The following is a 14,195-nucleotide window of genomic DNA, read 5'->3' as shown; positions in this document are numbered from 1 at the left end:
GTTACACGTATGGTGTGAGGTAGGAGATGGCTGCAGATCGCCGAGAAGTGAACTGGCCAGGGGGATCCTAGGTTACCTGAATGAGTAGTCTGAAGCAGGAGAAAACCCAAGGGTCACTGGGAAGCGACCTGATGACAGTTGCTGCCGTACCACGTTAGGGGTCCATGGAGACCACAGTCCTCGCCTCAGTCAAAGATGAAGGAGATACCTGACCCGCCAGGTGAGGTATTACGTTTGACTCGCTGGGTAGTGAGCAGGGCAACACATACCTGTTACGGTAACCAGCTTCTGATCAGGAGAAAAGCTAGTCCCTTGGATAGTGGGTAGGATCACTGATCTTGAATCCTGGCACTGAATGCGACAGCTGCTGGCGGGCCGCCTCATAGGGCAGTGTTGGATGGAGCTCTCGCCTAGGTCGAAGATGAGCGGAAGGCTGAACAAGGCACTCAAGCCTGCTGCTGTATCCGGCTTCTGGTGCTGATAAGTGCTGGCCCATAAGTAAGTGGGCAGGCTCCCCAAGTCACTCTCACGCTGTAGTAGACAGGGGGATATAGAAACGCTTCACACAATATATAGAGGGTACGTCTTAGAAATACTAGCACACCGGATGGTGGGCAGGTAGATAGAGAAAACACTGGATAATGGATACTGGCACCCTGGGAGATGGGCCGACATATAGAGACACTGGTACACAGGCAAGTGGACAGGTCTATGGAACCCTCAATCAGAATGGTGGACGGGTTGATAGAAAAAAACTTTTAGCACACTGATACTGACAGGTGCACATAGAGACCTGACACCCTAAACAGTGGGAAGGTTCACACAACGCTGTTACAGTGGTGTAGACAGGTGCGTATAGAAACCCTGTTACACTGAGTAGTGTAAAGGCTTGTGAAAACCCTGACACACCAAAGCAAACAAATGTATGTGGAAACGCTGGCCCACGGAACAGCGGGCAGGAGCCCCAAAGCACCTGGGTAATGGAACATCAGGCTTGACGCAGACAGTGGCACACTGGGAAGTGAACAGGTACAGGGAAACGGCACACAGAAGCAGGTCAGTGCCTAGAGAAACGCTGGATAGTGGACAAGTAGGAGACTAGCACACTGATGAAAATTAGTACATAAAGAAACAGGCACACTGGTGTCACTTGCGCACAGGTAGAAACTAGTGTAGAGAAAAAGGCAACTGCGCACTGTAACCGTCGGGTGGCACGCAGAGACACTGACACGTGGGACAGAGGACAGGTATATGAATACACAGGGCGTAACCATGGAACACACTGGAAAAGACTGACCGGTTCACGGAGACACTGGAACGATCACGGAAAGGCCAAGTCTTGGACCACCGGGTAACAACGTGTGTAGCGAGATGTGAACTTCTGATTGCTGGGTAGAGCGCAATAATCTATCCGTAATTTTACGGATAACCGGGTGTAAGGACAATACTCTGGGGAAGATTTAGAATGCTGTAGTGACGTCCGTAATTTGTGCCACAGGCGCATAATACCGCTGGACACCTAGGATTCGTAATTAGTGCTACAGGCGGTAAATATCTGGGAGACAGAATGGCAAACTGACAATGAACACCCAGAAATCAGGCGCACATCTGGGCTAGGAAGAATGTGTGTACAACACAAGACAGAAGACAATAAAATTGTGCGACATACGGCTGCTTCACAAAGCGGTATCCTAGTGAATGGGCCTGTCCCCTCACCAACAGGACTGCATGTTCAGGGAGAACAGTACCCTGGAGAATGAGCCCTGAGGGGGAGTTAGGTGCCTGTTGGAGGGCTCAGATGTGGCGCACTGAATGCTGCAAGAGCGCTGACAGACCCCGAGGTCAGGGGAGCAGTGGCCTAATCACTGCCAGTGGGGAGCGCTGGGTCCAGCACTGCCTGCGGGTGAGCGTAGTGTCGCAAACCTGCGGCGGTGGTGGCACAGACAGCCTGGGAAGGGAGAGTCGCGGCAGTGCCAGGAACGCTTACCCGGTCGGTGGAGCGGGCCTGGCGGCGGCGCAAGCAGCGCTCACCCGGGCGGAAGCACGGGCGTGGCGGCGGCGCCGGCGGCTGCAGAGTCGACCTACCCGGGCGGAGGGGGTCGGATTTCGCGGCGGCGGCAGCGCCACTTACCCGGTGGGAAGGGCTGGTGAAGGTGCAGGGATGACGCTCGCCGGGGATTGGCGCCAGGAAATTACGTCAGACGTCGGGAGGACTGAGGCCGCGCGAGGGGAAAAGAGGCGGGAGATTTGAAAAACCCGCGCGCGCGGACAGAATACCGGCTGGGGGCGTGGCCTCTCGGGCACGCAGATACTGAGGGTGCCGCAAAGCCGGGGGCTAAATTTTGAAGGTAGGCCGCCGGAGGAGGACGCCGGGCCGCAATGGAGCTGCGGGCCGCAATGGAGGCGGGAGCTAAAGTTTAAAGGCAGGCCGCCGGGGGATGGGGATGGGGGGGGGGGGACACCGGGCTGCAATGGAGCCGGGGACTAAAGTTTAAAGGTGGGCCGCCGGGGGAACGGGGGGGGGGGGGGACGCCGGGTAGTGGACGCCACGGCAGGGGGGGCGATCGGGGGAGCGCAGGGAGGCCGCGCTACAGGAAGCTACGGGGGGCCTGGGGTGGGGCTCTAAGGGAGATATGGGACCCCCTGACCCAAATGGAGAAGGGGCTGTGGGGATTATATAGACGGGATCCCTCCCCCCCATAACCCGGGACGGGGGAGTGCAGAGTACTTACTCTGAGTTCCCGGCTTGTCCTTGATCCTGGATGTGTCCTGGAAGGCGAGTGAAGACATCTCGACGGTCGTCCCGGGGATAAGGGAGACCGGAAGGGTACCTCTCCATCCTAGGTACGGTCTTCGTGCTCCTACCCCACAATCAGGCTCGGGAGCGAGAGAGTTTTTGGGGAGGGGGGCAAGGACCATCCGCCTGTCCCTCTGTGCGGATGCCCCCCAAACCGCTTGAAAGTGTTAGGGGGGTAGGGTCCTGCCAGACAGACACGGAAGACAACAGAAGTGGCGGACGGACCCCACTTCTGTGCAACCGGTCTCTATGTGGGAGAGCAGGGTGAGCGATTACACCCTGTCGCCCGAAGAGCTGTGTCTGGAAAAAAAAAGGAAAAAGATTAATAAAACACAACAATACAAACCTGAGGGGCTGAGAGCAGCCCCTGCGTGTCCAACCTCCTTGGACACTAAGCAAAAACTGATCTCCTCAGCTCCGGTCAGTGGGTGTATACTACGTGGGAGGAGTCAACTTTCTTATTTGCATAGTGTCACCTCCTAGTCCCAGCAGCATACACCCATGGTTTCCTGTGTCCCCCAATGAAGCGATAAAGTATTGAGATACCTGTACTTTACACCTACAGTGGGTATGGAAAGTATTCAGACCCCTTTTAAACTTTTCACTCTGTTTCATTGCAGCATTTGGTAAATTCAAAAAAGTTCATTTCTTTTCTCATTAATGTACACTCTGCACCCCACAGAAAAAGAAAAATGGAGAAATTTTTACAAATTTATTAAACAAGAAAAACTGAAATATCACATGGTCATAAGTATTCAGACCCTTTCCTCAGTATTGAGTAGAAGCACCCTTTTGAGCTAGTACAGTCATGAGTCTTCTTGGGAATGATGCAACAAGTTTTTCACACCTGGATTTGGGGATCCTCTGCCATTCTTCCTTGCAGATCCTCTCCAGTTCCATCAGGTTGGATGGTGGACAGCCATTTTTAGGTCTCTCCAGAGATGCTCAATTGGGTTTAGGTCAGGGCTATGGCTGGGAGAGTCAAGAATGGTCACAGTTGTTCTGAAGCCACTCCTTTTGTTATTTTAGCTGTGTGCCTAGGGTCATTGTCTTGTTGGAAGGTGAATTTTCGGCCAAGTCTGAGGTCCAGAGCACTCTGGAAGAGGTTTTCTTCAAGGATATCTCCGTTCTTGGCCGCATTCATCTTTTCTTCAATTGCAACCAATTGTCCTGTCCCTGCAGCTGAAAAACACCCCCATAGCATGAAGCTGCCACCACCATGTTTCCATGTTTCACTCTTGGGATTGTATTGGGTAGGCGATGAGCAGTGCCTGGTTTTCTCCACACATACCGCTTAGAATTATCACCAAAAAGTTCTATCTTCGTCTTATCAAACCAGAGAATCTTATTTCTCATAGTCTGGGAGTCCTTTGTGTATTTTTTTGCAAACTCTGCGCGCTTTCATATGTTTGGCACTGAGGAGAGGCTTCTGTTAAGGCCGGTTTCACACATCCGGCTTTTCGCCGGTTTACCGGATCCGGCGCTCTCCCGTACAGACAATACAGTACAGTGACAGAACTGTAACTTCCGGGTCACATGCACCGGTCACATGACAGCACGTGACCGGCGCTTGTTGCGCTGTCACTGTACTGTAGTCAATGTATGGGAGAGCGCCGGATCCGGCAAACCGGCAAAAAGCCGGATGTGTGAAACCGGCCTAAGCCAATCTGCTATAATGGCCTGACTGGTGGAGGGCTGCAGTGATGGTTGACTTTGTGGAACTTTCTCCCATCTCACTACTGCATCTCTGGAGCTCAGCCATAGTGATCTTGGGGTTCTTCCTTACCTCTCTCACCAAGGCTCCTCTCCCACGATTGCTCAGTTTGGCTGGACAGCCAGGTCTAGGAAGAGTTCTGGTGGTCCCAAACGTCTTCCATTTAAAAATTATGGAGGCCGCTGTGCTCTTTGGAACTTTGAGTACTGCAGAAATTATTTTGTAACCTTAGCCAGATCTGTGCCTTGCCACAATTCTGTCTCTGAGCTCCTTGGATAGTTCCTCTTGACCTCAGGATTCTCAATTGGTCTGACATCCACTGTGAGCTGTGAGGTCTTATATAGGCAGGACTTGATTTCGAAAGGCACATACCTATCAGTTTAATTGAACACAGCTGAACTCCAATGAAAAAAGACAAACACATAAAACAGACAATGGAAGAAGCTTTTCTGCGAAACACGTGTCGGGGTACCTTTATCCTCAGGTTATTATCTTCCTGGTCTGTGTCTTTGTGGGCTTGCCACTCAGTGCTAAGGTTGGTTCTCATGGCTGACTTTGTTCCCTTGTAGGGGCAAATTACTGTGGTATTGCAGCCATGCTGCCTTTCTGTGAGCTATAGTACTGGGAATATGGCTTTTTAGTCTGGGCCCTGTAACACCCTTCTGGTGTGTGTTTTTGTGGATTCACCACAGTGTTTGGGTCGGTCCTATGGCTGACTCTGTTTCCTTGTAAAGGTATAGTACTGTGGTAATGCAGCCATTCCGCCCTTTTTTCTGATTATAACACTGGGAATATGGCCTCCTAGTCCAGCCCTGTGGAAAAAAGTGTTATATTTTGACACTTGTGTCAGTTTCTGCCTTTTCTTTATATGTATGGTTGAGATCCTGCTTCTCCCCTGTTTGGGACTGTAGGCATTTGGAAACATTGTTGTGGTTATACCACCTGATCCATTCAGGATTTGCTTTTTATAAACTATTATGTTTGCATTTTATAGGATTATATCCTGGTAATATCATAGACACATGTATTCTTTGTTTCCCCTGTTATATGCCACGTTTTGTAGCAATAGGATTGTGGCTCTCATACATTTAGTCTTGAATGAAGAAAAAAGCTTTGTTTAGCTTGAAATTTAATATAGTTCCACCTTATTGGTGTTCTTTGGGACACTCTTCATTTACCTAAAGACTATTGGCTCTTCAAAGAAACTTGGACAGCACCTTTTTTGGTGCACTTTTTTTTTTTTTTTTTTTTTTTTCCCGATACATGACCATTATGCACTTATGCTATTTATTGCTTGTATATTTTGGTTCACCTGAGGTTAATTGTATGTGTCCTCATCATTGTCTGTTTTATTTATTTATTTTCTGTGTGTTTGTCTTTTAACAAATTTTTCAATAAAGATTATATACTTTTATATTGGCTGGTTCACTCACATCTTTATAGGTTCTTACTGCTTAAATGAGTGTAGCTATCTTTACTTTTTGGTCATTCAATTGGTTCCTGAACTCCAATGAAGGAGTAGAACCATCTCAAGGAGGATCACAAAGAAATGGACAGCATGTGACTTAAATATGAGTGTTTGAGCAAAGGGTCTGAATATTTTAACCATGTGATTTCAGTTTTTTTGTTTTTAATAAATTAGCAAAAATGTCTACATTTCTGTTTTTTTTTTCCTGTCATGCTGGGGTGCAGAATGTACATTAATAATTAAAAAATGAACGTTTTTGAATTTACCAAATGGCTGCAATGAAACGAAAAGTGAAAAATTTAAAGGGGTCTGAATACTTTCCATACCCACTGTACATCCTATTCTAAATCCATGGGCATTAAGATGATGTGTGCATCCCCCCCTCCAGATTTTGGAGACATCTGTGTGCATTTTTGCCAATTCATCTAAGGCCTCCGACACACATCCATGCCGCCGGTACGTGTTTGGTACGTTTTTGCACGTACCGGCGGCACAGAGACACGTAGACCAATGCTACCCTATGGTAGCAGGCACACACATGTAAAAACACACGGAACGTCATTTGTACGTGGGTGCGTTTTCCAACACGCTCGACATGTCCGTTATTCGCCGGAATCACGCAGGCATGGACCCGCTAAAGTCCGTGTGCTACACATACCGTCCGTGTGCGTTTTTTTGTGAGCGATGTCGGTCAATCTATTTTTTATGTGGTTGTCAGTCAATATCCCTTTTCTTCTGTGGTTGTCCGTCAATATCCCTTTGTCGGTCGGTCTGTATCTCCCCCGTCTCATACTTTTACCGATCCCCGATCACCAGCACGGCGAAGAACAGCTGTGCAAAAGATACGACGGCTTTAACTATTTTGAAAATGCCGGCCACTCCTAATTCAATCTACTATTCCCTGCTTCCCCCGCCCACCGGCGCATGATTGGTTGCAGTCAGACACGCCCCCACGCTGAGTGACAGCTGTCTCACTGCAACCAATCACAGCAGCCGGCGGGCGTGTCTTTATTGTGCCGTAAAATAAATAATTAAAAAAAACGGCATGCAGTCCCCCCCAATTTTGATACCAGCCATGGTAAAGTCACACCGCTGAAGGCTGGTATTCTCAGGATGGTGATCCCCACGTTATGGGGAGCCCACCACCCTAACAATATCAGCCAGCAGCCGCTCGGAAAAGCCGCATCCATTAGATGCAACATTTCCGGGACTTTACCCAACTCTTCCCGAATTGCCCTGGTGCGGTGGCAATTTGGGTAATAAGGAGTTAATGGCAGCAGCCCATAGCTGCCACGAAGTCCTAGGTTAAACATGGCAGCCGTCTCCCCAAGATAACTTCCATGTTCAACCTGTTATTAAAATTAAATAAACACACACATTCAAAAAATCCTTTATTTATAATAATTAAAACAAACACCATCGTTCACCAATTTAATAAAACCAAAAAACCCATCCAGGTCTGCCTGGATGTTCCACGACGCTCTCAGCTCTGCTACATGAAGGTGACAGGACCGGCCACACACAATGACCGCTCTCTATCAGCTCCAAGCAGCAACTGAAGTGAGCCACACGATCACCGATTTACATGAGTCAGGTTACTCGCGGCCACCACTGGATCCTCCACCTGTGACAGCGAGTCACACAAGTGACTGAAGTGAGCTGCACGATCAGCGAAGAAGTCACAGGTGAATTGTGTCAGGTGGGTGACTCCAGCTAGCCGCGGGTAACCTGAGTGACGGCAGCGCCAATGTCGTCGCTATCTTCAGTTACTCAGGGGATTAGCGGACACCGGTGATTCCATCGCGGAGGTCCACTAATCAGGACGCCACACACAGACGGAGCCATGGTATGACAATGAAGTCGGGTGAGGTTCACCTGAGTTCATTCTCATCGCTCATCTGTCTGTGTCGGCTGTCAGCGGGTATATAGCAACGACATTTTACAACACACACAGATCAACACATACGGACACCACACGGACATTACACGTACGCACACACGGCAAGCATACGCCATCACACTGATGTCACAGGTACCGGAGAAACGCCCATAAAAAACGGAACGTGAGACACGTACTTTTGTTATGCGGAAGTGTGTTTCAGGCCTCATAGAGCATTTGTGAGGTCAGACACTGATGTTGGATGAGCAGAAAAAAAAACATGTTTTTGGATGTGGCTGAGTCAAGGTCTTCCTCTCTAAAGTCTCATAGCTAAGCCTGTATGAAACTTGCTTGGTGTACAGAGTTTGGTACCGAGATGCTGTTAGCCTTCCCCAAACTACTGTCACAAGTATTAAGATTACCCTAAACTGAAACTAAGAATTCTAAGGCCTAAAGGGTACTTTACACACAACGATGTCGCTAATGATATATCGTTGGGGTCACGGTGTTCGTGACGCACATCCGGCGTCGTTAGCGATATCGTTGTGTCTGACTAAAAGGAGCGATAATCAACGATCGCAAAAACGTCCAAAATCATTGATCGTTGACACATCGCTCCTTTTCATATCGTTGGTGGTGCATGCCGCTGGTTGTTCATCGTTCCTGCGGTATCACACATCGCTATGTGTGACACCGTAGGAAAGATTAACATCTTACCTGCGTCCACCGGCAATGAGGAAGGAAGGAGGTGGGCGGCATGTTCCTTAGTGACGCCGAACGAACCCCCCCTTAAAGGAGAGATTGTTCAGTGTCTCCAGCGAAGTCGCTAAGCAGGAATGTGCGTGTGACGCTGCCGAAGCAATATTGTTCTCTACGGCAGCAATCACCCCCATAACGAAACAGCGACGTGGGCGGATGCTATCGCGCATGACATCGCTAGCTATCGCTAGCGATGTCGCAGCGTGTAAAGCATCCTTTAGACACACGACATGTAAATCGGAGCGAGTGGAATGCAATAAAACATTGCATTCCACTCTGACCAATATTGGCCTATGTGCCAGCACTATAAACAAAAAAGGCCCTTATAAAAAATATATATACTTTATTAATATTCTCAGAAATCAGTGCAAGTTAAAAACTGTGGGTGCATAGATTATGGTTCAGGAATGGGTTCATGGGCTCGTTCCCTGGTCTCCCCCTTCCTGACCGTGGGGGTCGGCACCCTAGTATAGACGCTATGGTGCCCCCACTCAAACCGTAGACTGGCCCTGGATGTCCCTTTGCTGCAAACTTGTTCGTGCTGCTATGCTAGAGTGAGGGGTCTTACAGGATATATATGGTGATACACATTAATGCCTCTCACAATCTTGGTCTGTATGGATCAGGGGTGCTAATGACACACTTCTCCTTCTGTTTCCCATAAACAGACATATGATTCTCAATGCTGCAAATTAAAATATAATTTTTCGAGATACAAGGAACTAGTCAAGGGTACAGTCCATTTGCTATGCAGCCTCATATAGATATGTCATCATAAGTATCTTGGCTCAAATGGCCTGTCCTTTGCCGTCAACTGCGGCTCTCTGCCCAACGCGTTTCCCCTCCAGGACTTCCAATAAAAACGGAGGTTCCTCAGGGGCTGTCCAAATGGGATCAAAAACACGATTTGATTTTGTTTATAACATCATTGGATAGGATTGACCCTTCAATGAGGTTTTTTCTTTGATCACAGTAAAGCCTATAAAGATGCATACGCTGAACGTCTGTCAGTAATATAGGGAATGATTTTTCCTGTTGTCACAATGCATACGTATTAGTAGCTTCCTTTATAAATCATTGATTCTTCAATGAGGTTTTTCTGATCATAGCCAAAAAAGCCCATAAGGATGCATAAGCTGGGCGTCTGTCAGTGATACAGGATATGATTTCTCTTCCTATTGTCACAATGCATACGCATAAGCACTAGCACCTTCCTTTATAAATCATTGACCCTTCAAATTGGGTTTTTCTTTGATCATAGCCAGTGAAGCCTGTAAAGATGCATATGCTGGACATCTGTCAGTGATACAAGGGTGATTTTTCTTCTGACAGGTACGACTATGTGGATATGTATGATGGACGTCTGGCAATCAGGTCAGAAGATGGTGGACGCCTATGTGCCAGCACCCATGAGCGATTATTTTCTCAGCCCTAATCGGACCGAGAAAACAATCACAGCATGCTGCGACTGTAATGCGATCCTAGATTTTCTCGCACCCATTCAAGTCTATGGGGCGAGAGAAAAAAACAAAAAAAAAAAAAAAATCGCACTGCACTCGCAGTACACCGGTGTACCGTGAGTGCAGGTCGAGAATGGCAATAGCCGGCAACGGAGGAGAGAGGGAGATAAATCCCTCCCGCCCCTCCTCAGTGACGGCCCGCCCCCCGCAGCTGTGGTCTCATCACACGATCGGACTTCGGTTGCAATGACACTGTGCTGCCAGCGTGAGCAGTGTGTCATGCGAGGATCGCAGTAGTCCCCCGTGTGGCCCCGGCCTTAGCCAAAGCCTGAAAGAGTGCTGTAACACAATACCTCCACCATCAAAAATGAGTTAATACAATAGTCAGGCAGATAATGTTCTTTTGGTACTTGACAATCCCAGACTAATCGGACTGCCAAATGGAGAAATCTGCAGGGTGGGGGAAAAAAAAAAATAGCGGTGCTCCACTCAAGTAGTGGGTTCAAAGAAAAGTAGAAAATGACCCCACCTTGTCGAGTTGTGCTAGCATAGGCACAACACTGGTGAGCACTTGTGGTTGTGGGGCTCTCTTGGTAAGCCAGACAGAGAATGTTCTCCATCAGTCTGTAAAAGATGAATGGATTTGAATGAAAAAACAAAAAACACATTTTAGAAGGGTTCTATAACACATATGGATATAGTAGAAGACAATCTGTTTTTTTCCAGAATAAAATATTTTTTATTAGCTTGAAATGGACAAGTTTTGTGGCATGAAACACTGAAAATTCCCAACATTTTTCTGAAATGCAAAGTTACACAAACAAGTTGAAACTTATCCAAAGTGGGTGTGACAACTAGCCATCTAATTTCTGACCAGACGTGGTGTACCTTTTACACGGTTCAGTCGTCTTGGTCCCTTTGCAGAGAATCAGCCCCAAAGCATGATGTTGCCACCCCCCATGCTTCACAGTAGGTATGGTGTTCTTTGGATGCTACTCAGCATTCTGTCTCCTCCAAATATGACGAGTTGTGTTTCTACCATATGACATTCTACAAATACTCTTCTGGATAATCCAAATGCTCTCTAGCAAACTTCAGATGGGCCCGGACATGTATTAGCTTAAGCAGGGGAATACGTCTGGCATTGCAGGATCGGAGTCCTTGGCGGCTTAGTGTGTTACTGATGGTAGCCTTTGTTACGGTGGTCCCAGTTCTATGCAGGTCATTCACTAGGTTCCCCTGTGTGGTTCTGGGATTTTTGCTCACCGTTCTTGTGATGATTTTGAACCCACGGGGTGCAATCTTGCATGGAGCCCCAGATTGAGGGAGATTATCAGTGGTCTTGTATGGCTTCCATTTTCTTATTATTCCTCCCACAGTTGATTTCATCACACCAAGCTGCTTGCCTATTGCACATTCAGTCTTGCGAGCCTGGTGCAGGGCTACAATTTTGTTTCTGGTGTCCTTTGACAGAGGCTTATCTAGGGGGGAGCTGGCGGGGCACGTGCCCCGGGCGCAGTATCAGGGTGGTGCCGTTGAACTGGGCTGATGCAGCCGCCGGCCAAGTTCCGGGGACCACAGTGCTCATGCCGGCAACGTTCATGCTAGCAGCCGCACTTTCCTGGCTGCAAGCTCTTAAATCCACACCTGCACGCAGCTTTCACTGCTGCGGGCAGGGTCTAAGTTCGTCTGTGGGTAGACCGAGCACAGAGTGTGCACTGCGCTCCCGTCCCACAGATGAAGGTAGATGCTAGAATATATGGGCTCCTTCCAGGTATGACTTAACTTGTCATGAAGCTGGTCATGACCACTAACCGGGACGGAGCCCAAACATTCTAGGCTCAACCCACAGATTAAGAGAGCAGCCGAATGCATCAACATCCCGCCAAGCTGTATGGCGTCCCTCCCACCCCAGTGCTGTATACCCCCAGTACTGTCTGTCCCCACCCCAGTGCTGTATGCCCCCAGTACTGTCTGTCTCCCACCCCACCCCAGTGCTGTAGACCCCCAGAACTGTCTCTCCCCTGACCCAGTGCTGTATACCCCCCCCCCGAAGTGTCTGACTCCCCACTCCAGTGCGCTATATCCCTCAAAGGTGTATGTCCCCCTACCCCAGAGCTGTATCTCCCCCACCTCAGTGCTGTATATCCCCCCCACCCCAGTGCTGTATACCACTGCAGAGCTGTATGGCCCCCCCTCTGGAGCTGTATGTGTCAGTGTGCACTGTGTGCGGCCATGTCTGTTAGCCATGGCCACCAATAAGCGCGGCACAGCCATATGCCCAGGAGGAGCTGGATGGGAGACAAGTGGGGGAGGTGAATGAGGCTGCTGCCGGATTCCCCATATTAAAAATATCTCTAATGCATCTGTGTGTGCATATATGTGTATCTATGTATGTCAGTGTATATGATTGCGTATAGATTTGTCTATTTAGATGTATTCTTGTGAATTTGTCTTTAAATATGTATATGTCCGTTTCTATGTGTGTATGGGGCCTACTGAGACTCTTTCGCCTGGGGCCCACAAAAACCTGGAGCCAGCCCTGGATGTACTGGAAGTTGTAGGTTCATGCAATACAAATGTGTATGGGTTTGACCTGACATTATAATTGATGTACCATGTACTGCTTGTGGTTCTGATTATGTATTTCTCTACCGATGAGGTGCCCACTGTGAGAAGTCAGAAGTCTGCAGTCACATAGTGACTTCAGATTTTCATCTCAAACCTGGACAACCCCTTTACTTTAAAATTAAGCACTGTAGCCCAATCATAACAGCATGTAATATACTCCCTGTCAGGATTCAGCTCTGCTTCTGGTTCCAGTAGTCATCATATGGCCATCATATGATTTTCATACTTGCATGTGACAACTGGCTTTTCTTCCTATGTTTCTCTTTGAACATTGAGAGAATTAAATTATGAAGAGCAGCTCGTCGTCATCACTTGATTGTGAGTGTGCCGATCACATATGAATGGTCACATTGGGGGGTGCCAAACTGCAGGCTTGCCCCAGGTGCCAGTAAGCCTAGATACACCTCTGCTTTTGGTGTTGGGAGTGTGAGGTTGTAGACAGGTGTTTTTTATATTGATAACAAGTTCAAACAGGTGCCATAACTACAGGTAATGAGTGGAAGACAGAAGAGCCTCTTAAAGAAGTTTTTACCGGTCTGTGAGAACTAGAAATCTTACATGTTTTTACATGACTACTTATTTTTCACCATAATTTGCAAAAAAAAAAAATCTTTCCAAATCAGAAAAGGTGATTTTCTGGATTTGTTTTCTCATTTTGTCTCTCTAGTTGTGGTCTATCTATGATGTCAATTACAGGCCTCTCTCATCTTTTTAAGTGAGGCTAAGTTCACACATCAGTTTTTTTCTGTCTGGCCGAATCCGGCTCAAAAACCTATGCAACGGATGCGGCGAAAAAACCGGATGCGTTGCATAAGTTTTTCCATGCGGCCCGTCCATTTTTTCCAGATCCAGTTTGATACTGAGCATGCGCAGTTCAAAAAACCGGATGCGTTTTTTTGCCGCAGGACGCCGCATCTGGCGTCTATAGGCTTGCATTGTAAATGGCGCCGCATTGCGCCGGATCCGGCACATTGCGTTTTTTTTCGCCGCAGCAAAAAACGCAGCATGCAACGTTTTATCCGGCCGCCGCACCGGCTAATTATGCCGCATACGGCAAAAAACGGATGCAACGGAAGGCCATGCGGCACAATCCGGCGCTAATGCAAGTCTATGGGGAAAAACCGGATGCGGCGACAGCTGTTGCCGCATCCGGTTCTTCAGAAAAGCGCCGGATTGTGCCGCACAGCAAAAACCTGATGTGTGAACATACCCTGAGAGAACTTGCACAATTGGTGGCTGACTAAATACTTTGTTTTTCCCCACTGTACTCTTTGTGCCCCACTGTGACATGTAATGTAAAAATATCTTCTAGGTTTCCTACACAAAGGTGGAGATGGTTACTAGGACAGAGGAGCTTTGCTTAGCATGACTGCTGTTGCCACATACTGGAGCCCCCTCCTCTCTGACTGGTCTGGTCTTCTATCTGCTGGATTAAGGTTATGTGCCCACGATCCGGACATGCTGCATTTTAGATGTGCCCACGATCA

The sequence above is a fragment of the Anomaloglossus baeobatrachus genome, chromosome 2 (assembly GCF_048569485.1).
Source record: "Anomaloglossus baeobatrachus isolate aAnoBae1 chromosome 2, aAnoBae1.hap1, whole genome shotgun sequence".
NCBI classification, from domain to species: Eukaryota; Metazoa; Chordata; class Amphibia; order Anura; family Aromobatidae; genus Anomaloglossus; species Anomaloglossus baeobatrachus.
Note: the sequence above shows the minus strand (reverse complement) of the source record.